Here is a 25,270-nt window from a genome sequence, read left to right as displayed (position 1 = left end):
CAGCGCCGTAACTCTTGCATTTCAATCGGCAGTCCAGAAACAAAGCAAATCTCCCCGTCGGGGAATCGAACCCCGGTCTTCCGCGTGACAGGCGGAGATACTGTCCACTATACTAACGAGGACTCCTCTCTCTCGCACTGGCATCACGCCGGCCAACCTCCCCTTCGAAAGAGTACTCTTGGGATTCTGTGGTTATCAAGTTACAGACACCAGCAGGAGGCGTGGAAGGGAATCGACTGAATCCGTGATCAATTCAGTGCAGCTCTAAAACAACAGTTGGTTCAGGACATTCACAGGTCCTGTTGAGCAACACCTTTCTGCCTGCGTTGGTGGTATAGTGGTGAGCATAGCTGCCTTCCAAGCAGTTGACCCGGGTTCGATTCCCGGCCAACGCATTGCTTTTTGCCCGACCCCATCGTGAGAACGAGAGCAACGCAGCGCACTTCTTCAGCCGATTTTGATGCGTAAAGGTGGCTCGTGCAAGTTGTTTGAGAAGTCAAACGAAAAGGAGATCTCCCCGTCGGGGAATCGAACCCCGGTCTTCCGCGTGACAGGCGGAGATACTGTCCACTATACTAACGAGGATCTTACGCCCAGGGTGAGTCGTCGAGCCGAATCCCCAATCCAGAACGCAGCAAATAACACACGCTCCCCATTTGTGAGGACAGCCTTCCTGTTTATTCCCCCCGTATTTTTGTTTATTTTGTCTGCTTGTTTATATTTTAAAAAGTTTCCTTACCTCCTTTTTTATAAAACATTCCCTGCTACTGCCCCAGCCAACTACCTTCCTTACCCCAAAATCAGTAAACCCCTTAGATCGGTACTTTAAAAGGACAACCCTACCCCATTCTGAACCTCAATCCATCCCCTTGCTTTTTTACTATTTACCTGAAATAAATTAACCATAAACTACACCCTGCCCTAACACCAGCTATCATAATCCCAAAAAGAATTTTTGAAGTGAAAATGATCTATTAAGCTGAAGGTCTTAGACCTTGTTCTTCTGTTGGGGCCCTTTCTTTTTCCTTTTTTTCCCTAGAGGCTATGGAAATCAATGGGATGGAGATTGGAGATAACCTGTGCCGGTGCATCCTCTGTGTAATGTGCACAGAGTTTCATTCCCCAAAACCTCTCAGCAAAAGATCACACTGTGACATGTTAGTAGCCCGTGCCTGTGTCTTTATTTTGCGCAGGAACGTATTTCTACCTCTTTTGCTCCTCCCAGGTGGAAGGGTCTGGGTGGATCCTGAACCAGAAATTACCCTTTTTGAACATTATGGTGTGGCACAGGGAGCACACTGGGTCGAGGTTTGTTGGACATAACTCAAGTTTTCCTTCAACTACGTATAAATCTTTCGCCTTTTACTAAAGATTTCCGTGGAGGAGGACGTTGTGAGTTTTTTGTATTTTTGGGTGCTCTGCTCACAGCAGAGCTGCGTAACTTTGGTCAATTGCAGAAAATCTTTCATTAAGGCCTGGTTTGTCGCGAGGTGTTCAGAAACGATGGTCGCTTCCGAAGCACCGCTTTATGAGGCTTCGAAACTTTTCAAAATCTATCGCTTTGAATCAATTTGCTCGGAGCTTGTTTCAAACTGGCCAAGTCACGTGATTTTAGCAAACGAGGCTTCATTACGTCATAACTCTTTCGAAACGTTTTGAAAATCCAATGGATCACCACTAGGGGGAGTTGGTCACAAATGACCAGTGTCTCATATGGTAAGGTAAACTCGGGTCAGTCTTATTACGCAAGTTCATAAAACATGCATCCTTCTGGCTAGTAACACTACCATTTTGTTTACTTTTTGTTTATAGACAGATTTAATGACAAAAATGTGCATAATTAAAAGGGGAGATGGTTTTAATGATTTGTTTGCCCTAAATACAACTGAAAAACACACAATACACTTTTAATTATGTCTTAATAAGGTTAAATAATTTTTTAAACATGTTTTAATACAAATCTTGCTATTATTTTGTAAAATAAAGTGTAAAATGTTTGGAAAGATCTGCTTTAACACTATTTTGACCAGCAGGTGTCGCCAGCGAGTGTGGTGTTTCGAACGCTTCGAAGAACTGAATCAATTTCCGAAGCGATTGGTTCATTGGATTCGAAGCTTCGAAAAGTTTCGTTTCTCCCATCACCGGTGTTCAGTGGCTTTAAACAAAGGCGACTTGTGACTCCAACATAGGGACGGCGAGAGGTGCGAAATCGGCAAACTAACAGCAGCGCTCAGCGCCGTAACTCTTGCATTTCAATCGGCAGTCCAGAAACAAAGCAAATCTCCCCGTCGGGGAATCGAACCCCGGTCTTCCGCGTGACAGGCGGAGATACTGTCCACTATACTAACGAGGACTCCTCTCTCTCGCACTGGCATCACGCCGGCCAACCTCCCCTTCGAAAGAGTACTCTTGGGATTCTGTGGTTATCAAGTTACAGACACCAGCAGGAGGCGTGGAAGGGAATCGACTGAATCCGTGATCAATTCAGTGCAGCTCTAAAACAACAGTTGGTTCAGGACATTCACAGGTCCTGTTGAGCAACACCTTTCTGCCTGCGTTGGTGGTATAGTGGTGAGCATAGCTGCCTTCCAAGCAGTTCACCCGGGTTCGATTCCCGGCCAACGCATTGCTTTTTGCCCGACCCCATCGTGAGAACGAGAGCAACGCAGCGCACTTCTTCAGCCGATTTTGATGCGTAAAGGTGGCTCGTGCAAGTTGTTTGAGATGTCAAACGAAAAGGATATCTCCCCGTCGGGGAATCGAACCCCGGTCTTCCGCGTGACAGGCGGAGATACTGTCCACTATACTAACGAGGATCTTACGCCCAGGGTGAGTCGTCGAGCCGAATCCCCAATCCAGAACGCAGCAAATAACACACGCTCCCCATTTGTGAGGACAGCCTTCCTGTTTATTCCCCCCGTATTTTTGTTTATTTTGTCTGCTTGTTTATATTTTAAAAAGTTTCCTTACCTCCTTTTTTATAAAACATTCCCTGCTACTGCCCCAGCCAACTACCTTCCTTACCCCAAAATCAGTAAACCCCTTAGATCGGTACTTTAAAAGGACAACCCTACCCCATTCTGAACCTCAATCCATCCCCTTGCTTTTTTACTATTTACCTGAAATAAATTAACCATAAACTACACCCTGCCCTAACACCAGCTATCATAATCCCAAAAAGAATTTTTGAAGTGAAAATGATCTATTAAGCTGAAGGTCTTAGACCTTGTTCTTCTGTTGGGGCCCTTTCTTTTTCCTTTTTTTCCCTAGAGGCTATGGAAATCAATGGGATGGAGATTGGAGATAACCTGTGCCGGTGCATCCTCTGTGTAATGTGCACAGAGTTTCATTCCCCAAAACCTCTCAGCAAAAGATCACACTGTGACATGTTAGTAGCCCGTGCCTGTGTCTTTATTTTGCGCAGGAACGTATTTCTACCTCTTTTGCTCCTCCCAGGTGGAAGGGTCTGGGTGGATCCTGAACCAGAAATTACCCTTTTTGAACATTATGGTGTGGCACAGGGAGCACACTGGGTCGAGGTTTGTTGGACATAACTCAAGTTTTCCTTCAACTACGTATAAATCTTTCGCCTTTTACTAAAGATTTCCGTGGAGGAGGACGTTGTGAGTTTTTTGTATTTTTGGGTGCTCTGCTCACAGCAGAGCTGCGTAACTTTGGTCAATTGCAGAAAATCTTTCATTAAGGCCTGGTTTGTCGCGAGGTGTTCAGAAACGATGGTCGCTTCCGAAGCACCGCTTTATGAGGCTTCGAGACTTTTCAAAATCTATCGTTTTGAATCAATTTGCTCGGAGCTTGTTTCAAACTGGCCAAGTCACGTGATTTTAGCAAACGAGGCTTCATTACGTCATAACTCTTTCGAAACGTTTTGAAAATCCAATGGATCACCACTAGGGGGAGTTGGTCACAAATGACCAGTGTCTCATATGGTAAGGTAAACTCGGGTCAGTCTTATTACGCAAGTTCATAAAACATGCATCCTTCTGGCTAGTAACACTACCATTTTGTTTACTTTTTGTTTATAGACAGATTTAATGACAAAAATGTGCATAATTAAAAGGGGAGATGGTTTTAATGATTTGTTTGCCCTAAATACAACTGAAAAACACACAATACACTTTTAATTATGTCTTAATAAGGTTAAATAATTTTTTAAACATGTTTTAATACAAATCTTGCTATTATTTTGTAAAATAAAGTGTAAAATGTTTGGAAAGATCTGCTTTAACACTATTTTGACCAGCAGGTGTCGCCAGCGAGTGTGGTGTTTCGAACGCTTCGAAGAACTGAATCAATTTCCGAAGCGATTGGTTCAATCGATTCGAAGCTTCGAAAAGTTTCGTTTCTCCCATCACCGGTGTTCAGTGGCTTTAAACAAAGGCGACTTGTGACTCCAACATAGGGACGGCGAGAGGTGCGAAATCGGCAAACTAACAGCAGCGCTCAGCGCCGTAACTCTTGCATTTCAATCGGCAGTCCAGAAACAAAGCAAATCTCCCCGTCGGGGAATCGAACCCCGGTCTTCCGCGTGACAGGCGGAGATACTGTCCACTATACTAACGAGGACTCCTCTCTCTCGCATTGGCATCACGCCGGCCAACCTCCCCTTCGAAAGAGTACTCTTGGGATTCTGTGGTTATCAAGTTACAGACACCAGCAGGAGGCGTGGAAGGGAATCGACTGAATCCGTGATCAATTCAGTGCAGCTCTAAAACAACAGTTGGTTCAGGACATTCACAGGTCCTGTTGAGCAACACCTTTCTGCCTGCGTTGGTGGTATAGTGGTGAGCATAGCTGCCTTCCAAGCAGTTGACCCGGGTTCGATTCCCGGCCAACGCATTGCTTTTTGCCCGACCCCATCGTGAGAACGAGAGCAACGCAGCGCACTTCTTCAGCCGATTTTGATGCGTAAAGGTGGCTCGTGCAAGTTGTTTGAGAAGTCAAACGAAAAGGAGATCTCCCCGTCGGGGAATCGAACCCCGGTCTTCCGCGTGACAGGCGGAGATACTGTCCACTATACTAACGAGGATCTTACGCCCAGGGTGAGTCGTCGAGCCGAATCCCCAATCCAGAACGCAGCAAATAACACACGCTCCCCATTTGTGAGGACAGCCTTCCTGTTTATTCCCCCCGTATTTTTGTTTATTTTGTCTGCTTGTTTATATTTTAAAAAGTTTCCTTACCTCCTTTTTTATAAAACATTCCCTGCTACTGCCCCAGCCAACTACCTTCCTTACCCCAAAATCAGTAAACCCCTTAGATCGGTACTTTAAAAGGACAACCCTACCCCATTCTGAACCTCAATCCATCCCCTTGCTTTTTTACTATTTACCTGAAATAAATTAACCATAAACTACACCCTGCCCTAACACCAGCTATCATAATCCCAAAAATAATTTTTGAAGTGAAAATGATCTATTAAGCTGAAGGTCTTAGACCTTGTTCTTCTGTTGGGGCCCTTTCTTTTTCCTTTTTTTCCCTAGAGGCTATGGAAATCAATGGGATGGAGATTGGAGATAACCTGTGCCGGTGCATCCTCTGTGTAATGTGCACAGAGTTTCATTCCCCAAAACCTCTCAGCAAAAGATCACACTGTGACATGTTAGTAGCCCGTGCCTGTGTCTTTATTTTGCGCAGGAACGTATTTCTACCTCTTTTGCTCCTCCCAGGTGGAAGGGTCTGGGTGGATCCTGAACCAGAAATTACCCTTTTTGAACATTATGGTGTGGCACAGGGAGCACACTGGGTCGAGGTTTGTTGGACATAACTCAAGTTTTCCTTCAACTACGTATAAATCTTTCGCCTTTTACTAAAGATTTCCGTGGAGGAGGACGTTGTGAGTTTTTTGTATTTTTGGGTGCTCTGCTCACAGCAGAGCTGCGTAACTTTGGTCAATTGCAGAAAATCTTTCATTAAGGCCTGGTTTGTCGCGAGGTGTTCAGAAACGATGGTCGCTTCCGAAGCACCGCTTTATGAGGCTTCGAAACTTTTCAAAATCTATCGTTTTGAATCAATTTGCTCGGAGCTTGTTTCAAACTGGCCAAGTCACGTGATTTTAGCAAACGAGGCTTCATTACGTCATAACTCTTTCGAAACGTTTTGAAAATCCAATGGATCACCACTAGGGGGAGTTGGTCACAAATGACCAGTGTCTCATATGGTAAGGTAAACTCGGGTCAGTCTTATTACGCAAGTTCATAAAACATGCATCCTTCTGGCTAGTAACACTACCATTTTGTTTACTTTTTGTTTATAGACAGATTTAATGACAAAAATGTGCATAATTAAAAGGGGAGATGGTTTTAATGATTTGTTTGCCCTAAATACAACTGAAAAACACACAATACACTTTTAATTATGTCTTAATAAGGTTAAATAATTTTTTAAACATGTTTTAATACAAATCTTGCTATTATTTTGTAAAATAAAGTGTAAAATGTTTGGAAAGATCTGCTTTAACACTATTTTGACCAGCAGGTGTCGCCAGCGAGTGTGGTGTTTCGAACGCTTCGAAGAACTGAATCAATTTCCGAAGCGATTGGTTCATTGGATTCGAAGCTTCGAAAAGTTTCGTTTCTCCCATCACCGGTGTTCAGTGGCTTTAAACAAAGGCGACTTGTGACTCCAACATAGGGACGGCGAGAGGTGCGAAATCGGCAAACTAACAGCAGCGCTCAGCGCCGTAACTCTTGCATTTCAATCGGCAGTCCAGAAACAAAGCAAATCTCCCCGTCGGGGAATCGAACCCCGGTCTTCCGCGTGACAGGCGGAGATACTGTCCACTATACTAACGAGGACTCCTCTCTCTCGCACTGGCATCACGCCGGCCAACCTCCCCTTCGAAAGAGTACTCTTGGGATTCTGTGGTTATCAAGTTACAGACACCAGCAGGAGGCGTGGAAGGGAATCGACTGAATCCGTGATCAATTCAGTGCAGCTCTAAAACAACAGTTGGTTCAGGACATTCACAGGTCCTGTTGAGCAACACCTTTCTGCCTGCGTTGGTGGTATAGTGGTGAGCATAGCTGCCTTCCAAGCAGTTGACCCGGGTTCGATTCCCGGCCAACGCATTGCTTTTTGCCCGACCCCATCGTGAGAACGAGAGCAACGCAGCGCACTTCTTCAGCCGATTTTGATGCGTAAAGGTGGCTCGTGCAAGTTGTTTGAGAAGTCAAACGAAAAGGAGATCTCCCCGTCGGGGAATCGAACCCCGGTCTTCCGCGTGACAGGCGGAGATACTGTCCACTATACTAACGAGGATCTTACGCCCAGGGTGAGTCGTCGAGCCGAATCCCCAATCCAGAACGCAGCAAATAACACACGCTCCCCATTTGTGAGGACAGCCTTCCTGTTTATTCCCCCCGTATTTTTGTTTATTTTGTCTGCTTGTTTATATTTTAAAAAGTTTCCTTACCTCCTTTTTTATAAAACATTCCCTGCTACTGCCCCAGCCAACTACCTTCCTTACCCCAAAATCAGTAAACCCCTTAGATCGGTACTTTAAAAGGACAACCCTACCCCATTCTGAACCTCAATCCATCCCCTTGCTTTTTTACTATTTACCTGAAATAAATTAACCATAAACTACACCCTGCCCTAACACCAGCTATCATAATCCCAAAAAGAATTTTTGAAGTGAAAATGATCTATTAAGCTGAAGGTCTTAGACCTTGTTCTTCTGTTGGGGCCCTTTCTTTTTCCTTTTTTTCCCTAGAGGCTATGGAAATCAATGGGATGGAGATTGGAGATAACCTGTGCCGGTGCATCCTCTGTGTAATGTGCACAGAGTTTCATTCCCCAAAACCTCTCAGCAAAAGATCACACTGTGACATGTTAGTAGCCCGTGACTGTGTCTTTATTTTGCGCAGGAACGTATTTCTACCTCTTTTGCTCCTCCCAGGTGGAAGGGTCTGGGTGGATCCTGAACCAGAAATTACCCTTTTTGAACATTATGGTGTGGCACAGGGAGCACACTGGGTCGAGGTTTGTTGGACATAACTCAAGTTTTCCTTCAACTACGTATAAATCTTTCGCCTTTTACTAAAGATTTCCGTGGAGGAGGACGTTGTGAGTTTTTTGTATTTTTGGGTGCTCTGCTCACAGCAGAGCTGCGTAACTTTGGTCAATTGCAGAAAATCTTTCATTAAGGCCTGGTTTGTCGCGAGGTGTTCAGAAACGATGGTCGCTTCCGAAGCACCGCTTTATGAGGCTTCGAAACTTTTCAAAATCTATCGCTTTGAATCAATTTGCTCGGAGCTTGTTTCAAACTGGCCAAGTCACGTGATTTTAGCAAACGAGGCTTCATTACGTCATAACTCTTTCGAAACGTTTTGAAAATCCAATGGATCACCACTAGGGGGAGTTGGTCACAAATGACCAGTGTCTCATATGGTAAGGTAAACTCGGGTCAGTCTTATTACGCAAGTTCATAAAACATGCATCCTTCTGGCTAGTAACACTACCATTTTGTTTACTTTTTGTTTATAGACAGATTTAATGACAAAAATGTGCATAATTAAAAGGGGAGATGGTTTTAATGATTTGTTTGCCCTAAATACAACTGAAAAACACACAATACACTTTTAATTATGTCTTAATAAGGTTAAATAATTTTTTAAACATGTTTTAATACAAATCTTGCTATTATTTTGTAAAATAAAGTGTAAAATGTTTGGAAAGATCTGCTTTAACACTATTTTGACCAGCAGGTGTCGCCAGCGAGTGTGGTGTTTCGAACGCTTCGAAGAACTGAATCAATTTCCGAAGCGATTGGTTCAATCGATTCGAAGCTTCGAAAAGTTTCGTTTCTCCCATCACCGGTGTTCAGTGGCTTTAAACAAAGGCGACTTGTGACTCCAACATAGGGACGGCGAGAGGTGCGAAATCGGCAAACTAACAGCAGCGCTCAGCGCCGTAACTCTTGCATTTCAATCGGCAGTCCAGAAACAAAGCAAATCTCCCCGTCGGGGAATCGAACCCCGGTCTTCCGCGTGACAGGCGGAGATACTGTCCACTATACTAACGAGGACTCCTCTCTCTCGCACTGGCATCACGCCGGCCAACCTCCCCTTCGAAAGAGTACTCTTGGGATTCTGTGGTTATCAAGTTACAGACACCAGCAGGAGGCGTGGAAGGGAATCGACTGAATCCGTGATCAATTCAGTGCAGCTCTAAAACAACAGTTGGTTCAGGACATTCACAGGTCCTGTTGAGCAACACCTTTCTGCCTGCGTTGGTGGTATAGTGGTGAGCATAGCTGCCTTCCAAGCAGTTGACCCGGGTTCGATTCCCGGCCAACGCATTGCTTTTTGCCCGACCCCATCGTGAGAACGAGAGCAACGCAGCGCACTTCTTCAGCCGATTTTGATGCGTAAAGGTGGCTCGTGCAAGTTGTTTGAGAAGTCAAACGAAAAGGAGATCTCCCCGTCGGGGAATCGAAGCCCGGTCTTCCGCGTGACAGGCGGAGATACTGTCCACTATACTAACGAGGATCTTACGCCCAGGGTGAGTCGTCGAGCCGAATCCCCAATCCAGAACGCAGCAAATAACACACGCTCCCCATTTGTGAGGACAGCCTTCCTGTTTATTCCCCCCGTATTTTTGTTTATTTTGTCTGCTTGTTTATATTTTAAAAAGTTTCCTTACCTCCTTTTTTATAAAACATTCCCTGCTACTGCCCCAGCCAACTACCTTCCTTACCCCAAAATCAGTAAACCCCTTAGATCGGTACTTTAAAAGGACAACCCTACCCCATTCTGAACCTCAATCCATCCCCTTGCTTTTTTACTATTTACCTGAAATAAATTAACCATAAACTACACCCTGCCCTAACACCAGCTATCATAATCCCAAAAAGAATTTTTGAAGTGAAAATGATCTATTAAGCTGAAGGTCTTAGACCTTGTTCTTCTGTTGGGGCCCTTTCTTTTTCCTTTTTTTCCCTAGAGGCTATGGAAATCAATGGGATGGAGATTGGAGATAACCTGTGCCGGTGCATCCTCTGTGTAATGTGCACAGAGTTTCATTCCCCAAAACCTCTCAGCAAAAGATCACACTGTGACATGTTAGTAGCCCGTGCCTGTGTCTTTATTTTGCGCAGGAACGTATTTCTACCTCTTTTGCTCCTCCCAGGTGGAAGGGTCTGGGTGGATCCTGAACCAGAAATTACCCTTTTTGAACATTATGGTGTGGCACAGGGAGCACACTGGGTCGAGGTTTGTTGGACATAACTCAAGTTTTCCTTCAACTACGTATAAATCTTTCGCCTTTTACTAAAGATTTCCGTGGAGGAGGACGTTGTGAGTTTTTTGTATTTTTGGGTGCTCTGCTCACAGCAGAGCTGCGTAACTTTGGTCAATTGCAGAAAATCTTTCATTAAGGCCTGGTTTGTCGCGAGGTGTTCAGAAACGATGGTCGCTTCCGAAGCACCGCTTTATGAGGCTTCGAAACTTTTCAAAATCTATCGCTTTGAATCAATTTGCTCGGAGCTTGTTTCAAACTGGCCAAGTCACGTGATTTTAGCAAACGAGGCTTCATTACGTCATAACTCTTTCGAAACGTTTTGAAAATCCAATGGATCACCACTAGGGGGAGTTGGTCACAAATGACCAGTGTCTCATATGGTAAGGTAAACTCGGGTCAGTCTTATTACGCAAGTTCATAAAACATGCATCCTTCTGGCTAGTAACACTACCATTTTGTTTACTTTTTGTTTATAGACAGATTTAATGACAAAAATGTGCATAATTAAAAGGGGAGATGGTTTTAATGATTTGTTTGCCCTAAATACAACTGAAAAACACACAATACACTTTTAATTATGTCTTAATAAGGTTAAATAATTTTTTAAACATGTTTTAATACAAATCTTGCTATTATTTTGTAAAATAAAGTGTAAAATGTTTGGAAAGATCTGCTTTAACACTATTTTGACCAGCAGGTGTCGCCAGCGAGTGTGGTGTTTCGAACGCTTCGAAGAACTGAATCAATTTCCGAAGCGATTGGTTCAATCGATTCGAAGCTTCGAAAAGTTTCGTTTCTCCCATCACCGGTGTTCAGTGGCTTTAAACAAAGGCGACTTGTGACTCCAACATAGGGACGGCGAGAGGTGCGAAATCGGCAAACTAACAGCAGCGCTCAGCGCCGTAACTCTTGCATTTCAATCGGCAGTCCAGAAACAAAGCAAATCTCCCCGTCGGGGAATCGAACCCCGGTCTTCCGCGTGACAGGCGGAGATACTGTCCACTATACTAACGAGGACTCCTCTCTCTCGCACTGGCATCACGCCGGCCAACCTCCCCTTCGAAAGAGTACTCTTGGGATTCTGTGGTTATCAAGTTACAGACACCAGCAGGAGGCGTGGAAGGGAATCGACTGAATCCGTGATCAATTCAGTGCAGCTCTAAAACAACAGTTGGTTCAGGACATTCACAGGTCCTGTTGAGCAACACCTTTCTGCCTGCGTTGGTGGTATAGTGGTGAGCATAGCTGCCTTCCAAGCAGTTGACCCGGGTTCGATTCCCGGCCAACGCATTGCTTTTTGCCCGACCCCATCGTGAGAACGAGAGCAACGCAGCGCACTTCTTCAGCCGATTTTGATGCGTAAAGGTGGCTCGTGCAAGTTGTTTGAGAAGTCAAACGAAAAGGAGATCTCCCCGTCGGGGAATCGAAGCCCGGTCTTCCGCGTGACAGGCGGAGATACTGTCCACTATACTAACGAGGATCTTACGCCCAGGGTGAGTCGTCGAGCCGAATCCCCAATCCAGAACGCAGCAAATAACACACGCTCCCCATTTGTGAGGACAGCCTTCCTGTTTATTCCCCCCGTATTTTTGTTTATTTTGTCTGCTTGTTTATATTTTAAAAAGTTTCCTTACCTCCTTTTTTATAAAACATTCCCTGCTACTGCCCCAGCCAACTACCTTCCTTACCCCAAAATCAGTAAACCCCTTAGATCGGTACTTTAAAAGGACAACCCTACCCCATTCTGAACCTCAATCCATCCCCTTGCTTTTTTACTATTTACCTGAAATAAATTAACCATAAACTACACCCTGCCCTAACACCAGCTATCATAATCCCAAAAAGAATTTTTGAAGTGAAAATGATCTATTAAGCTGAAGGTCTTAGACCTTGTTCTTCTGTTGGGGCCCTTTCTTTTTCCTTTTTTTCCCTAGAGGCTATGGAAATCAATGGGATGGAGATTGGAGATAACCTGTGCCGGTGCATCCTCTGTGTAATGTGCACAGAGTTTCATTCCCCAAAACCTCTCAGCAAAAGATCACACTGTGACATGTTAGTAGCCCGTGCCTGTGTCTTTATTTTGCGCAGGAACGTATTTCTACCTCTTTTGCTCCTCCCAGGTGGAAGGGTCTGGGTGGATCCTGAACCAGAAATTACCCTTTTTGAACATTATGGTGTGGCACAGGGAGCACACTGGGTCGAGGTTTGTTGGACATAACTCAAGTTTTCCTTCAACTACGTATAAATCTTTCGCCTTTTACTAAAGATTTCCGTGGAGGAGGACGTTGTGAGTTTTTTGTATTTTTGGGTGCTCTGCTCACAGCAGAGCTGCGTAACTTTGGTCAATTGCAGAAAATCTTTCATTAAGGCCTGGTTTGTCGCGAGGTGTTCAGAAACGATGGTCGCTTCCGAAGCACCGCTTTATGAGGCTTCGAAACTTTTCAAAATCTATCGCTTTGAATCAATTTGCTCGGAGCTTGTTTCAAACTGGCCAAGTCACGTGATTTTAGCAAACGAGGCTTCATTACGTCATAACTCTTTCGAAACGTTTTGAAAATCCAATGGATCACCACTAGGGGGAGTTGGTCACAAATGACCAGTGTCTCATATGGTAAGGTAAACTCGGGTCAGTCTTATTACGCAAGTTCATAAAACATGCATCCTTCTGGCTAGTAACACTACCATTTTGTTTACTTTTTGTTTATAGACAGATTTAATGACAAAAATGTGCATAATTAAAAGGGGAGATGGTTTTAATGATTTGTTTGCCCTAAATACAACTGAAAAACACACAATACACTTTTAATTATGTCTTAATAAGGTTAAATAATTTTTTAAACATGTTTTAATACAAATCTTGCTATTATTTTGTAAAATAAAGTGTAAAATGTTTGGAAAGATCTGCTTTAACACTATTTTGACCAGCAGGTGTCGCCAGCGAGTGTGGTGTTTCGAACGCTTCGAAGAACTGAATCAATTTCCGAAGCGATTGGTTCAATCGATTCGAAGCTTCGAAAAGTTTCGTTTCTCCCATCACCGGTGTTCAGTGGCTTTAAACAAAGGCGACTTGTGACTCCAACATAGGGACGGCGAGAGGTGCGAAATCGGCAAACTAACAGCAGCGCTCAGCGCCGTAACTCTTGCATTTCAATCGGCAGTCCAGAAACAAAGCAAATCTCCCCGTCGGGGAATCGAACCCCGGTCTTCCGCGTGACAGGCGGAGATACTGTCCACTATACTAACGAGGACTCCTCTCTCTCGCATTGGCATCACGCCGGCCAACCTCCCCTTCGAAAGAGTACTCTTGGGATTCTGTGGTTATCAAGTTACAGACACCAGCAGGAGGCGTGGAAGGGAATCGACTGAATCCGTGATCAATTCAGTGCAGCTCTAAAACAACAGTTGGTTCAGGACATTCACAGGTCCTGTTGAGCAACACCTTTCTGCCTGCGTTGGTGGTATAGTGGTGAGCATAGCTGCCTTCCAAGCAGTTGACCCGGGTTCGATTCCCGGCCAACGCATTGCTTTTTGCCCGACCCCATCGTGAGAACGAGAGCAACGCAGCGCACTTCTTCAGCCGATTTTGATGCGTAAAGGTGGCTCGTGCAAGTTGTTTGAGAAGTCAAACGAAAAGGAGATCTCCCCGTCGGGGAATCGAACCCCGATCTTCCGCGTGACAGGCGGAGATACTGTCCACTATACTAACGAGGATCTTACGCCCAGGGTCAGTCGTCGAGCCGAATCCCCAATCCAGAACGCAGCAAATAACACACGCTCCCCATTTGTGAGGACAGCCTTCCTGTTTATTCCCCCCGTATTTTTGTTTATTTTGTCTGCTTGTTTATATTTTAAAAAGTTTCCTTACCTCCTTTTTTAAAAAACATTCCCTGCTACTGCCCCAGCCAACTACCTTCCTTACCCCAAAATCAGTAAACCCCTTAGATCGGTACTTTAAAAGGACAACCCTACCCCATTCTGAACCTCAATCCATCCCCTTGCTTTTTTACTATTTACCTAAAATAAATTAACCATAAACTACACCCTGCCCTAACACCAGCTATCATAATCCCAAAAAGAATTTTTGAAGTGAAAATGATCTATTAAGCTGAAGGTCTTAGACCTTGTTCTTCTGTTGGGGCCCTTTCTTTTTCCTTTTATTCCCTAGAGGCTATGGAAATCAATGGGATGGAGATTGGAGATAACCTGTGCCGGTGCATCCTCTGTGTAATGTGCACAGAGTTTCATTCCCCAAAACCTCTCAGCAAAAGATCACACTGTGACATGTTAGTAGCCCGTGCCTGTGTCTTTATTTTGCGCAGGAACGTATTTCTACCTCTTTTGCTCCTCCCAGGTGGAAGGGTCTGGGTGGATCCTGAACCAGAAATTACCCTTTTTGAACATTATGGTGTGGCACAGGGAGCACACTGGGTCGAGGTTTGTTGGACATAACTCAAGTTTTCCTTCAACTACGTATAAATCTTTCGCCTTTTACTAAAGATTTCCGTGGAGGAGGACGTTGTGAGTTTTTTGTATTTTTGGGTGCTCTGCTCACAGCAGAGCTGCGTAACTTTGGTCAATTGCAGAAAATCTTTCATTAAGGCCTGGTTTGTCGCGAGGTGTTCAGAAACGATGGTCGCTTCCGAAGCACCGCTTTATGAGGCTTCGAAACTTTTCAAAATCTATCGTTTTGAATCAATTTGCTCGGAGCTTGTTTCAAACTGGCCAAGTCACGTGATTTTAGCAAACGAGGCTTCATTACGTCATAACTCTTTCGAAACGTTTTGAAAATCCAATGGATCACCACTAGGGGGAGTTGGTCACAAATGACCAGTGTCTCATATGGTAAGGTAAACTCGGGTCAGTCTTATTATGCAAGTTCATAAAACATGCATCCTTCTGGCTAGTAACACTACCATTTTGTTTACTTTTTGTTTATAGACAGATTTAATGACAAAAATGTGCATAATTAAAAGGGGAGATGGTTTTAATGATTTGTTTGCCCTAAATACAACTGAAAAACACACAATACACTTTTAATTATGTCTTAATAAGGTTAAATAATTTTTTAAACATGTTTTAATACAAATCTTGCTATTATTTTGTAAAATAAAGTGTAAAATGTTTGGAAAGATCTGCTTTAACACTATTTTGACCAGCAGGTGTCGCCAGCGAGTGTGGTGTTTCGAACGCTTCGAAGAACTGAATCAATTTCCGAAGCGATTGGTTCAATCGATTCGAAGCTTCGAAAAGTTTCGTTTCTCCCATCACCGGTGTTCAGTGGCTTTAAACAAAGGCGACTTGTGACTCCAACATAGGGACGGCGAGAGGTGCGAAATCGGCAAACTAACAGCAGCGCTCAGCGCCGTAACTCTTGCATTTCAATCGGCAGTCCAGAAACAAAGCAAATCTCCCCGTCGGGGAATCGAACCCCGGTCTTCCGCGTGACAGGCGGAGATACTGTCCACTATACTAACGAGGACTCCTCTCTCTCGCATTGGCATCACGCCGGCCAACCTCCCCTTCGAAAGAGTACTCTTGGGATTCTGTGGTTATCAAGTTACAGACACCAGCAGGAGGCGTGGAAGGGAATCGACTGAATCCGTGATCAATTCAGTGCAGCTCTAAAACAACAGTTGGTTCAGGACATTCACAGGTCCTGTTGAGCAACACCTTTCTGCCTGCGTTGGTGGTATAGTGGTGAGCATAGCTGCCTTCCAAGCAGTTGACCCGGGTTCGATTCCCGGCCAACGCATTGCTTTTTGCCCGACCCCATCGTGAGAACGAGAGCAACGCAGCGCACTTCTTCAGCCGATTTTGATGCGTAAAGGTGGCTCGTGCAAGTTGTTTGAGAAGTCAAACGAAAAGGAGATCTCCCCGTCGGGGAATCGAACCCCGGTCTTCCGCGTGACAGGCGGAGATACTGTCCACTATACTAACGAGGATCTTACGCCCAGGGTGAGTCGTCGAGCCGAATCCCCAATCCAGAACGCAGCAAATAACACACGCTCCCCATTTGTGAGGACAGCCTTCCTGTTTATTCCCCCCGTATTTTTGTTTATTTTGTCTGCTTGTTTATATTTTAAAAAGTTTCCTTACCTCCTTTTTTAAAAAACATTCCCTGCTACTGCCCCAGCCAACTACCTTCCTTACCCCAAAATCAGTAAACCCCTTAGATCGGTACTTTAAAAGGACAACCCTACCCCATTCTGAACCTCAATCCATCCCCTTGCTTTTTTACTATTTACCTGAAATAAATTAACCATAAACTACACCCTGCCCTAACACCAGCTATCATAATCCCAAAAAGAATTTTTGAAGTGAAAATGATCTATTAAGCTGAAGGTCTTAGACCTTGTTCTTCTGTTGGGGCCCTTTCTTTTTCCTTTTTTTCCCTAGAGGCTATGGAAATCAATGGGATGGAGATTGGAGATAACCTGTGCCGGTGCATCCTCTGTGTAATGTGCACAGAGTTTCATTCCCTAAAACCTCTCAGCAAAAGATCACACTGTGACATGTTAGTAGCCCGTGCCTGTGTCTTTATTTTGCGCAGGAACGTATTTCTACCTCTTTTGCTCCTCCCAGGTGGAAGGGTCTGGGTGGATCCTGAACCAGAAATTACCCTTTTTGAACATTATGGTGTGGCACAGGGAGCACACTGGGTCGAGGTTTGTTGGACATAACTCAAGTTTTCCTTCAACTACGTATAAATCTTTCGCCTTTTACTAAAGATTTCCGTGGAGGAGGACGTTGTGAGTTTTTTGTATTTTTGGGTGCTCTGCTCACAGCAGAGCTGCGTAACTTTGGTCAATTGCAGAAAATCTTTCATTAAGGCCTGGTTTGTCGCGAGGTGTTCAGAAACGATGGTCGCTTCCGAAGCACCGCTTTATGAGGCTTCGAAACTTTTCAAAATCTATCGTTTTGAATCAATTTGCTCGGAGCTTGTTTCAAACTGGCCAAGTCACGTGATTTTAGCAAACGAGGCTTCATTACGTCATAACTCTTTCGAAACGTTTTGAAAATCCAATGGATCACCACTAGGGGGAGTTGGTCACAAATGACCAGTGTCTCATATGGTCAGGTAAACTCGGGTCAGTCTTATTACGCAAGTTCATAAAACATGCATCCTTCTGGCTAGTAACACTACCATTTTGTTTACTTTTTGTTTATAGACAGATTTAATGACAAAAATGTGCATAATTAAAAGGGGAGATGGTTTTAATGATTTGTTTGCCCTAAATACAACTGAAAAACACACAATACACTTTTAATTATGTCTTAATAAGGTTAAATAATTTTTTAAACATGTTTTAATACAAATCTTGCTATTATTTTGTAAAATAAAGTGTAAAATGTTTGGAAAGATCTGCTTTAACACTATTTTGACCAGCAGGTGTCGCCAGCGAGTGTGGTGTTTCGAACGCTTCGAAGAACTGAATCAATTTCCGAAGCGATTGGTTCAATCGATTCGAAGCTTCGAAAAGTTTCGTTTCTCCCATCACCGGTGTTCAGTGGCTTTAAACAAAGGCGACTTGTGACTCCAACATAGGGACGGCGAGAGGTGCGAAATCGGCAAACTAACAGCAGCGCTCAGCGCCGTAACTCTTGCATTTCAATCGGCAGTCCAGAAACAAAGCAAATCTCCCCGTCGGGGAATCGAACCCCGGTCTTCCGCGTGACAGGCGGAGATACTGTCCACTATACTAACGAGGACTCCTCTCTCTCGCACTGGCATCACGCCGGCCAACCTCCCCTTCGAAAGAGTACTCTTGGGATTCTGTGGTTATCAAGTTACAGACACCAGCAGGAGGCGTGGAAGGGAATCGACTGAATCCGTGATCAATTCAGTGCAGCTCTAAAACAACAGTTGGTTCAGGACATTCACAGGTCCTGTTGAGCAACACCTTTCTGCCTGCGTTGGTGGTATAGTGGTGAGCATAGCTGCCTTCCAAGCAGTTGACCCGGGTTCGATTCCAGGCCAACGCATTGCTTTTTGCCCGACCCCATCGTGAGAACGAGAGCAACGCAGCGCACTTCTTCAGCCGATTTTGATGCGTAAAGGTGGCTCGTGCAAGTTGTTTGAGAAGTCAAACGAAAAGGAGATCTCCCCGTCAGGGAATCGAACCCCGGTCTTCCGCGTGACAGGCGGAGATACTGTCCACTATACTAACGAGGATCTTACGCCCAGGGTGAGTCGTCGAGCCGAATCCCCAATCCAGAACGCAGCAAATAACACACGCTCCCCATTTGTGAGGACAGCCTTCCTGTTTATTCCCCCCGTATTTTTGTTTATTTTGTCTGCTTGTTTATATTTTAAAAAGTTTCCTTACCTCCTTTTTTAAAAAACATTCCCTGCTACTGCCCCAGCCAACTACCTTCCTTACCCCAAAATCAGTAAACCCCTTAGATCGGTACTTTAAAAGGACAACCCTACCCCATTCTGAACCTCAATCCATCCCCTTGCTTTTTTACTATTTACCTGAAATAAATTAACCATAAACTACACCCTGCCCTAACACCAGCTATCATAATCCCAAAAAGAATTTTTGAAGTGAAAATGATCTATTAAGCTGAAGGTCTTAGACCTTGTTCTTCTGTTGGGGCCCTTTCTTTTTCCTTTTTTTCCCTAGAGGCTATGGAAATCAATGGGATGGAGATTGGAGATAACCTGTGCCGGTGCATCCTCTGTGTAATGTGCACAGAGTTTCATTCCCCAAAACCTCTCAGCAAAAGATCACACTGTGACATGTTAGTAGCCCGTGCCTGTGTCTTTATTTTGCGCAGGAACGTATTTCTACCTCTTTTGCTCCTCCCAGGTGGAAGGGTCTGGGTGGATCCTGAACCAGAAATTACCCTTTTTGAACATTATGGTGTGGCACAGGGAGCACACTGGGTCGAGGTTTGTTGGACATAACTCAAGTTTTCCTTCAACTACGTATAAATCTTTCGCCTTTTACTAAAGATTTCCGTGGAGGAGGACGTTGTGAGTTTTTTGTATTTTTGGGTGCTCTGCTCACAGCAGAGCTGCGTAACTTTGGTCAATTGCAGAAAATCTTTCATTAAGGCCTGGTTTGTCGCGAGGTGTTCAGAAACGATGGTCGCTTCCGAAGCACCGCTTTATGAGGCTTCGAAACTTTTCAAAATCTATCGTTTTGAATCAATTTGCTCGGAGCTTGTTTCAAACTGGCCAAGTCACGTGATTTTAGCAAACGAGGCTTCATTACGTCATAACTCTTTCGAAACGTTTTGAAAATCCAATGGATCACCACTAGGGGGAGTTGGTCACAAATGACCAGTGTCTCATATGGTAAGGTAAACTCGGGTCAGTCTTATTACGCAAGTTCATAAAACATGCATCCTTCTGGCTAGTAACACTACCATTTTGTTTACTTTTTGTTTATAGACAGATTTAATGACAAAAATGTGCATAATTAAAAGGGGAGATGGTTTTAATGATTTGTTTGCCCTAAATACAACTGAAAAACACACAATACACTTTTAATTATGTCTTAATAAGGTTAAATAATTTTTTAAACATGTTTTAATACAAATCTTGCTATTATTTTGTAAAATAAAGTGTAAAATGTTTGGAAAGATCTGCTTTAACACTATTTTGACCAGCAGGTGTCGCCAGCGAGTGTGGTGTTCGAACGCTTCGAAGAACTGAATCAATTTCCGAAGCGATTGGTTCAATCGATTCGAAGCTTCGAAAAGTTTCGTTTCTCCCATCACCGGTGTTCAGTGGCTTTAAACAAAGGCGACTTGTGACTCCAACATAGGGACGGCGAGAGGTGCGAAATCGGCAAACTAACAGCAGCGCTCAGCGCCGTAACTCTTGCATTTCAATCGGCAGTCCAGAAACAAAGCAAATCTCCCCGTCGGGGAATCGAACCCCGGTCTTCCGCGTGACAGGCGGAGATACTGTCCACTATACTAACGAGGACTCCTCTCTCTCGCATTGGCATCACGCCGGCCAACCTCCCCTTCGAAAGAGTACTCTTGGGATTCTGTGGTTATCAAGTTACAGACACCAGCAGGAGGCGTGGAAGGGAATCGACTGAATCCGTGATCAATTCAGTGCAGCTCTAAAACAACAGTTGGTTCAGGACATTCACAGGTCCTGTTGAGCAACACCTTTCTGCCTGCGTTGGTGGTATAGTGGTGAGCATAGCTGCCTTCCAAGCAGTTGACCCGGGTTCGATTCCCGGCCAACGCATTGCTTTTTGCTCGACCCCATCGTGAGAACGAGAGCAAGCAGCGCACTTCTTCAGCCGATTTTGATGCGTAAAGGTGGCTCGTGCAAGTTGTTTGAGAAGTCAAACGAAAAGGAGATCTCCCCGTCGGGGAATCGAACCCCGGTCTTCCGCGTGACAGGCGGAGATACTGTCCACTATACTAACGAGGATCTTACGCCCAGGGTGAGTCGTCGAGCCGAATCCCCAATCCAGAACGCAGCAAATAACACACGCTCCCCATTTGTGAGGACAGCCTTCCTGTTTATTCCCCCCGTATTTTTGTTTATTTTGTCTGCTTGTTTATATTTTAAAAAGTTTCCTTACCTCCTTTTTTAAAAAACATTCCCTGATACTGCCCCAGCCAACTACCTTCCTTACCCCAAAATCAGTAAACCCCTTAGATCGGTACTTTAAAAGGACAACCCTACCCCATTCTGAACCTCAATCCATCCCCTTGCTTTTTTACTATTTACCTGAAATAAATTAACCATAAACTACACCCTGCCCTAACACCAGCTATCATAATCCCAAAAAGAATTTTTGAAGTGAAAATGATCTATTAAGCTGAAGGTCTTAGACCTTGTTCTTCTGTTGGGGCCCTTTCTTTTTCCTTTTTTTCCCTAGAGGCTATGGAAATCAATGGGATGGAGATTGGAGATAACCTGTGCCGGTGCATCCTCTGTGTAATGTGCACAGAGTTTCATTCCCCAAAACCTCTCAGCAAAAGATCACACTGTGACATGTTAGTAGCCCGTGCCTGTGTCTTTATTTTGCGCAGGAACGTATTTCTACCTCTTTTGCTCCTCCCAGGTGGAAGGGTCTGGGTGGATCCTGAACCAGAAATTACCCTTTTTGAACATTATGGTGTGGCACAGGGAGCACACTGGGTCGAGGTTTGTTGGACATAACTCAAGTTTTCCTTCAACTACGTATAAATCTTTCGCCTTTTACTAAAGATTTCCGTGGAGGAGGACGTTGTGAGTTTTTTGTATTTTTGGGTGCTCTGCTCACAGCAGAGCTGCGTAACTTTGGTCAATTGCAGAAAATCTTTCATTAAGGCCTGGTTTGTCGCGAGGTGTTCAGAAACGATGGTCGCTTCCGAAGCACCGCTTTATGAGGCTTCGAAACTTTTCAAAATCTATCGTTTTGAATCAATTTGCTCGGAGCTTGTTTCAAACTGGCCAAGTCACGTGATTTTAGCAAACGAGGCTTCATTACGTCATAACTCTTTCGAAACGTTTTGAAAATCCAATGGATCACCACTAGGGGGAGTTGGTCACAAATGACCAGTGTCTCATATGGTAAGGTAAACTCGGGTCAGTCTTATTACGCAAGTTCATAAAACATGCATCCTTCTGGCTAGTAACACTACCATTTTGTTTACTTTTTGTTTATAGACAGATTTAATGACAAAAATGTGCATAATTAAAAGGGGAGATGGTTTTAATGATTTGTTTGCCCTAAATACAACTGAAAAACACACAATACACTTTTAATTATGTCTTAATAAGGTTAAATAATTTTTTAAACATGTTTTAATACAAATCTTGCTATTATTTTGTAAAATAAAGTGTAAAATGTTTGGAAAGATCTGCTTTAACACTATTTTGACCAGCAGGTGTCGCCAGCGAGTGTGGTGTTTCGAACGCTTCGAAGAACTGAATCAATTTCCGAAGCGATTGGTTCAATCGATTCGAAGCTTCGAAAAGTTTCGTTTCTCCCATCACCGGTGTTCAGTGGCTTTAAACAAAGGCGACTTGTGACTCCAACATAGGGACGGCGAGAGGTGCGAAATCGGCAAACTAACAGCAGCGCTCAGCGCCGTAACTCTTGCATTTCAATCGGCAGTCCAGAAACAAAGCAAATCTCCCCGTCGGGGAATCGAACCCCGGTCTTCCGCGTGACAGGCGGAGATACTGTCCACTATACTAACGAGGACTCCTCTCTCTCGCATTGGCATCACGCCGGCCAACCTCCCCTTCGAAAGAGTACTCTTGGGATTCTGTGGTTATCAAGTTACAGACACCAGCAGGAGGCGTGGAAGGGAATCGACTGAATCCGTGATCAATTCAGTGCAGCTCTAAAACAACAGTTGGTTCAGGACATTCACAGGTCCTGTTGAGCAACACCTTTCTGCCTGCGTTGGTGGTATAGTGGTGAGCATAGCTGCCTTCCAAGCAGTTGACCCGGGTTCGATTCCCGGCCAACGCATTGCTTTTTGCCCGACCCCATCGTGAGAACGAGAGCAACGCAGCGCACTTCTTCAGCCGATTTTGATGCGTAAAGGTGGCTCGTGCAAGTTGTTTGAGAAGTCAAACGAAAAGGAGATCTCCCCGTCGGGGAATCGAACCCCGGTCTTCCGCGTGACAGGCGGAGATACTGTCCACTATACTAACGAGGATCTTACGCCCAGGGTGAGTCGTCGAGCCGAATCCCCAATCCAGAACGCAGCAAATAACACACGCTCCCCATTTGTGAGGACAGCCTTCCTGTTTATTCCCCCCGTATTTTTGTTTATTTTGTCTGCTTGTTTATATTTTAAAAAGTTTCCTTACCTCCTTTTTTAAAAAACATTCCCTGCTACTGCCCCAGCCAACTACCTTCCTTACCCCAAAATCAGTAAACCCCTTAGATCGGTACTTTAAAAGGACAACCCTACCCCATTCTGAACCTCAATCCATCCCCTTGCTTTTTTACTATTTACCTGAAATAAATTAACCATAAACTACACCCTGCCCTAACACCAGCTATCATAATCCCAAAAAGAATTTTTGAAGTGAAAATGATCTATTAAGCTGAAGGTCTTAGACCTTGTTCTTCTGTTGGGGCCCTTTCTTTTTCCTTTTTTTCCCTAGAGGCTATGGAAATCAATGGGATGGAGATTGGAGATAACCTGTGCCGGTGCATCCTCTGTGTAATGTGCACAGAGTTTCATTCCCCAAAACCTCTCAGCAAAAGATCACACTGTGACATGTTAGTAGCCCGTGCCTGTGTCTTTATTTTGCGCAGGAACGTATTTCTACCTCTTTTGCTCCTCCCAGGTGGAAGGGTCTGGGTGGATCCTGAACCAGAAATTACCCTTTTTGAACATTATGGTGTGGCACAGGGAGCACACTGGGTCGAGGTTTGTTGGACATAACTCAAGTTTTCCTTCAACTACGTATAAATCTTTCGCCTTTTACTAAAGATTTCCGTGGAGGAGGACGTTGTGAGTTTTTTGTATTTTTGGGTGCTCTGCTCACAGCAGAGCTGCGTAACTTTGGTCAATTGCAGAAAATCTTTCATTAAGGCCTGGTTTGTCGCGAGGTGTTCAGAAACGATGGTCGCTTCCGAAGCACCGCTTTATGAGGCTTCGAAACTTTTCAAAATCTATCGTTTTGAATCAATTTGCTCGGAGCTTGTTTCAAACTGGCCAAGTCACGTGATTTTAGCAAACGAGGCTTCATTACGTCATAACTCTTTCGAAACGTTTTGAAAATCCAATGGATCACCACTAGGGGGAGTTGGTCACAAATGACCAGTGTCTCATATGGTAAGGTAAACTCGGGTCAGTCTTATTACGCAAGTTCATAAAACATGCATCCTTCTGGCTAGTAACACTACCATTTTGTTTACTTTTTGTTTATAGACAGATTTAATGACAAAAATGTGCATAATTAAAAGGGGAGATGGTTTTAATGATTTGTTTGCCCTAAATACAACTGAAAAACACACAATACACTTTTAATTATGTCTTAATAAGGTTAAATAATTTTTTAAACATGTTTTAATACAAATCTTGCTATTATTTTGTAAAATAAAGTGTAAAATGTTTGGAAAGATCTGCTTTAACACTATTTTGACCAGCAGGTGTCGCCAGCGAGTGTGGTGTTTCGAACGCTTCGAAGAACTGAATCAATTTCCGAAGCGATTGGTTCAATCGATTCGAAGCTTCGAAAAGTTTCGTTTCTCCCATCACCGGTGTTCAGTGGCTTTAAACAAAGGCGACTTGTGACTCCAACATAGGGACGGCGAGAGGTGCGAAATCGGCAAACTAACAGCAGCGCTCAGCGCCGTAACTCTTGCATTTCAATCGGCAGTCCAGAAACAAAGCAAATCTCCCCGTCGGGGAATCGAACCCCGGTCTTCCGCGTGACAGGCGGAGATACTGTCCACTATACTAACGAGGACTCCTCTCTCTCGCACTGGCATCACGCCGGCCAACCTCCCCTTCGAAAGAGTACTCTTGGGATTCTGTGGTTATCAAGTTACAGACACCAGCAGGAGGCGTGGAAGGGAATCGACTGAATCCGTGATCAATTCAGTGCAGCTCTAAAACAACAGTTGGTTCAGGACATTCACAGGTCCTGTTGAGCAACACCTTTCTGCCTGCGTTGGTGGTATAGTGGTGAGCATAGCTGCCTTCCAAGCAGTTGACCCGGGTTCGATTCCAGGCCAACGCATTGCTTTTTGCCCGACCCCATCGTGAGAACGAGAGCAACGCAGCGCACTTCTTCAGCCGATTTTGATGCGTAAAGGTGGCTCGTGCAAGTTGTTTGAGAAGTCAAACGAAAAGGAGATCTCCCCGTCGGGGAATCGAACCCCGGTCTTCCGCGTGACAGGCGGAGATACTGTCCACTATACTAACGAGGATCTTACGCCCAGGGTGAGTCGTCGAGCCGAATCCCCAATCCAGAACGCAGCAAATAACACACGCTCCCCATTTGTGAGGACAGCCTTCCTGTTTATTCCCCCCGTATTTTTGTTTATTTTGTCTGCTTGTTTATATTTTAAAAAGT

At 44.4% G+C, this 25,270-nt stretch overlaps 21 non-coding genes across 21 annotated transcripts; all 21 read left to right on the top strand.

Moving 5' to 3' along the window:
• The first annotated feature begins 323 nt into the window (after positions 1-323).
• On the top strand, positions 324-395 carry trnag-ucc (transfer RNA glycine (anticodon UCC)). The gene has a single exon. It is a non-coding gene; the product is annotated as a tRNA-Gly (tRNA).
• Positions 396-1,320: 925 nt separating this feature from the next.
• LOC129449308 (U5 spliceosomal RNA) lies at positions 1,321-1,435 on the top strand. Its single transcript, XR_008646063.1, has one exon. It is a non-coding gene; the product is annotated as a U5 spliceosomal RNA (small nuclear RNA).
• A 1,119-nt stretch (positions 1,436-2,554) lies between these two features.
• On the top strand, positions 2,555-2,626 carry trnag-ucc (transfer RNA glycine (anticodon UCC)). The gene has a single exon. It is a non-coding gene; the product is annotated as a tRNA-Gly (tRNA).
• A 925-nt stretch (positions 2,627-3,551) lies between these two features.
• LOC129449307 (U5 spliceosomal RNA) lies at positions 3,552-3,666 on the top strand. The gene has a single exon (XR_008646062.1). It is a non-coding gene; the product is annotated as a U5 spliceosomal RNA (small nuclear RNA).
• Positions 3,667-4,785: 1,119 nt separating this feature from the next.
• On the top strand, positions 4,786-4,857 carry trnag-ucc (transfer RNA glycine (anticodon UCC)). Its single transcript has one exon. It is a non-coding gene; the product is annotated as a tRNA-Gly (tRNA).
• Positions 4,858-5,782: 925 nt separating this feature from the next.
• LOC129449306 (U5 spliceosomal RNA) lies at positions 5,783-5,897 on the top strand. Its single transcript, XR_008646061.1, has one exon. It is a non-coding gene; the product is annotated as a U5 spliceosomal RNA (small nuclear RNA).
• Positions 5,898-7,016: 1,119 nt separating this feature from the next.
• trnag-ucc (transfer RNA glycine (anticodon UCC)) lies at positions 7,017-7,088 on the top strand. The gene has a single exon. It is a non-coding gene; the product is annotated as a tRNA-Gly (tRNA).
• A 925-nt stretch (positions 7,089-8,013) lies between these two features.
• On the top strand, positions 8,014-8,128 carry LOC141367414 (U5 spliceosomal RNA). Its single transcript, XR_012371767.1, has one exon. It is a non-coding gene; the product is annotated as a U5 spliceosomal RNA (small nuclear RNA).
• Positions 8,129-9,247: 1,119 nt separating this feature from the next.
• On the top strand, positions 9,248-9,319 carry trnag-ucc (transfer RNA glycine (anticodon UCC)). Its single transcript has one exon. It is a non-coding gene; the product is annotated as a tRNA-Gly (tRNA).
• A 925-nt stretch (positions 9,320-10,244) lies between these two features.
• On the top strand, positions 10,245-10,359 carry LOC141367413 (U5 spliceosomal RNA). Its single transcript, XR_012371766.1, has one exon. It is a non-coding gene; the product is annotated as a U5 spliceosomal RNA (small nuclear RNA).
• Positions 10,360-11,478: 1,119 nt separating this feature from the next.
• On the top strand, positions 11,479-11,550 carry trnag-ucc (transfer RNA glycine (anticodon UCC)). Its single transcript has one exon. It is a non-coding gene; the product is annotated as a tRNA-Gly (tRNA).
• A 925-nt stretch (positions 11,551-12,475) lies between these two features.
• LOC141367412 (U5 spliceosomal RNA) lies at positions 12,476-12,590 on the top strand. The gene has a single exon (XR_012371765.1). It is a non-coding gene; the product is annotated as a U5 spliceosomal RNA (small nuclear RNA).
• A 1,119-nt stretch (positions 12,591-13,709) lies between these two features.
• Positions 13,710-13,781, top strand: trnag-ucc (transfer RNA glycine (anticodon UCC)). The gene has a single exon. It is a non-coding gene; the product is annotated as a tRNA-Gly (tRNA).
• Positions 13,782-14,706: 925 nt separating this feature from the next.
• LOC141367410 (U5 spliceosomal RNA) lies at positions 14,707-14,821 on the top strand. Its single transcript, XR_012371763.1, has one exon. It is a non-coding gene; the product is annotated as a U5 spliceosomal RNA (small nuclear RNA).
• Positions 14,822-15,940: 1,119 nt separating this feature from the next.
• Positions 15,941-16,012, top strand: trnag-ucc (transfer RNA glycine (anticodon UCC)). The gene has a single exon. It is a non-coding gene; the product is annotated as a tRNA-Gly (tRNA).
• A 925-nt stretch (positions 16,013-16,937) lies between these two features.
• Positions 16,938-17,052, top strand: LOC141367409 (U5 spliceosomal RNA). The gene has a single exon (XR_012371762.1). It is a non-coding gene; the product is annotated as a U5 spliceosomal RNA (small nuclear RNA).
• A 2,116-nt stretch (positions 17,053-19,168) lies between these two features.
• Positions 19,169-19,283, top strand: LOC141367408 (U5 spliceosomal RNA). The gene has a single exon (XR_012371761.1). It is a non-coding gene; the product is annotated as a U5 spliceosomal RNA (small nuclear RNA).
• A 1,118-nt stretch (positions 19,284-20,401) lies between these two features.
• On the top strand, positions 20,402-20,473 carry trnag-ucc (transfer RNA glycine (anticodon UCC)). The gene has a single exon. It is a non-coding gene; the product is annotated as a tRNA-Gly (tRNA).
• Positions 20,474-21,397: 924 nt separating this feature from the next.
• Positions 21,398-21,512, top strand: LOC141367407 (U5 spliceosomal RNA). The gene has a single exon (XR_012371760.1). It is a non-coding gene; the product is annotated as a U5 spliceosomal RNA (small nuclear RNA).
• Positions 21,513-22,631: 1,119 nt separating this feature from the next.
• On the top strand, positions 22,632-22,703 carry trnag-ucc (transfer RNA glycine (anticodon UCC)). Its single transcript has one exon. It is a non-coding gene; the product is annotated as a tRNA-Gly (tRNA).
• Positions 22,704-23,628: 925 nt separating this feature from the next.
• Positions 23,629-23,743, top strand: LOC141367406 (U5 spliceosomal RNA). The gene has a single exon (XR_012371759.1). It is a non-coding gene; the product is annotated as a U5 spliceosomal RNA (small nuclear RNA).
• The last annotated feature ends 1,527 nt before the right edge of the window (positions 23,744-25,270 follow it).

Source organism: Misgurnus anguillicaudatus, chromosome 10, assembly GCF_027580225.2.
Source record: "Misgurnus anguillicaudatus chromosome 10, ASM2758022v2, whole genome shotgun sequence".
NCBI lineage: Eukaryota > Metazoa > Chordata > Actinopteri > Cypriniformes > Cobitidae > Misgurnus > Misgurnus anguillicaudatus.
The sequence above is the reverse complement of the archived record's forward strand: the minus strand, read 5'-3'. Positions and strand labels throughout refer to the sequence as shown.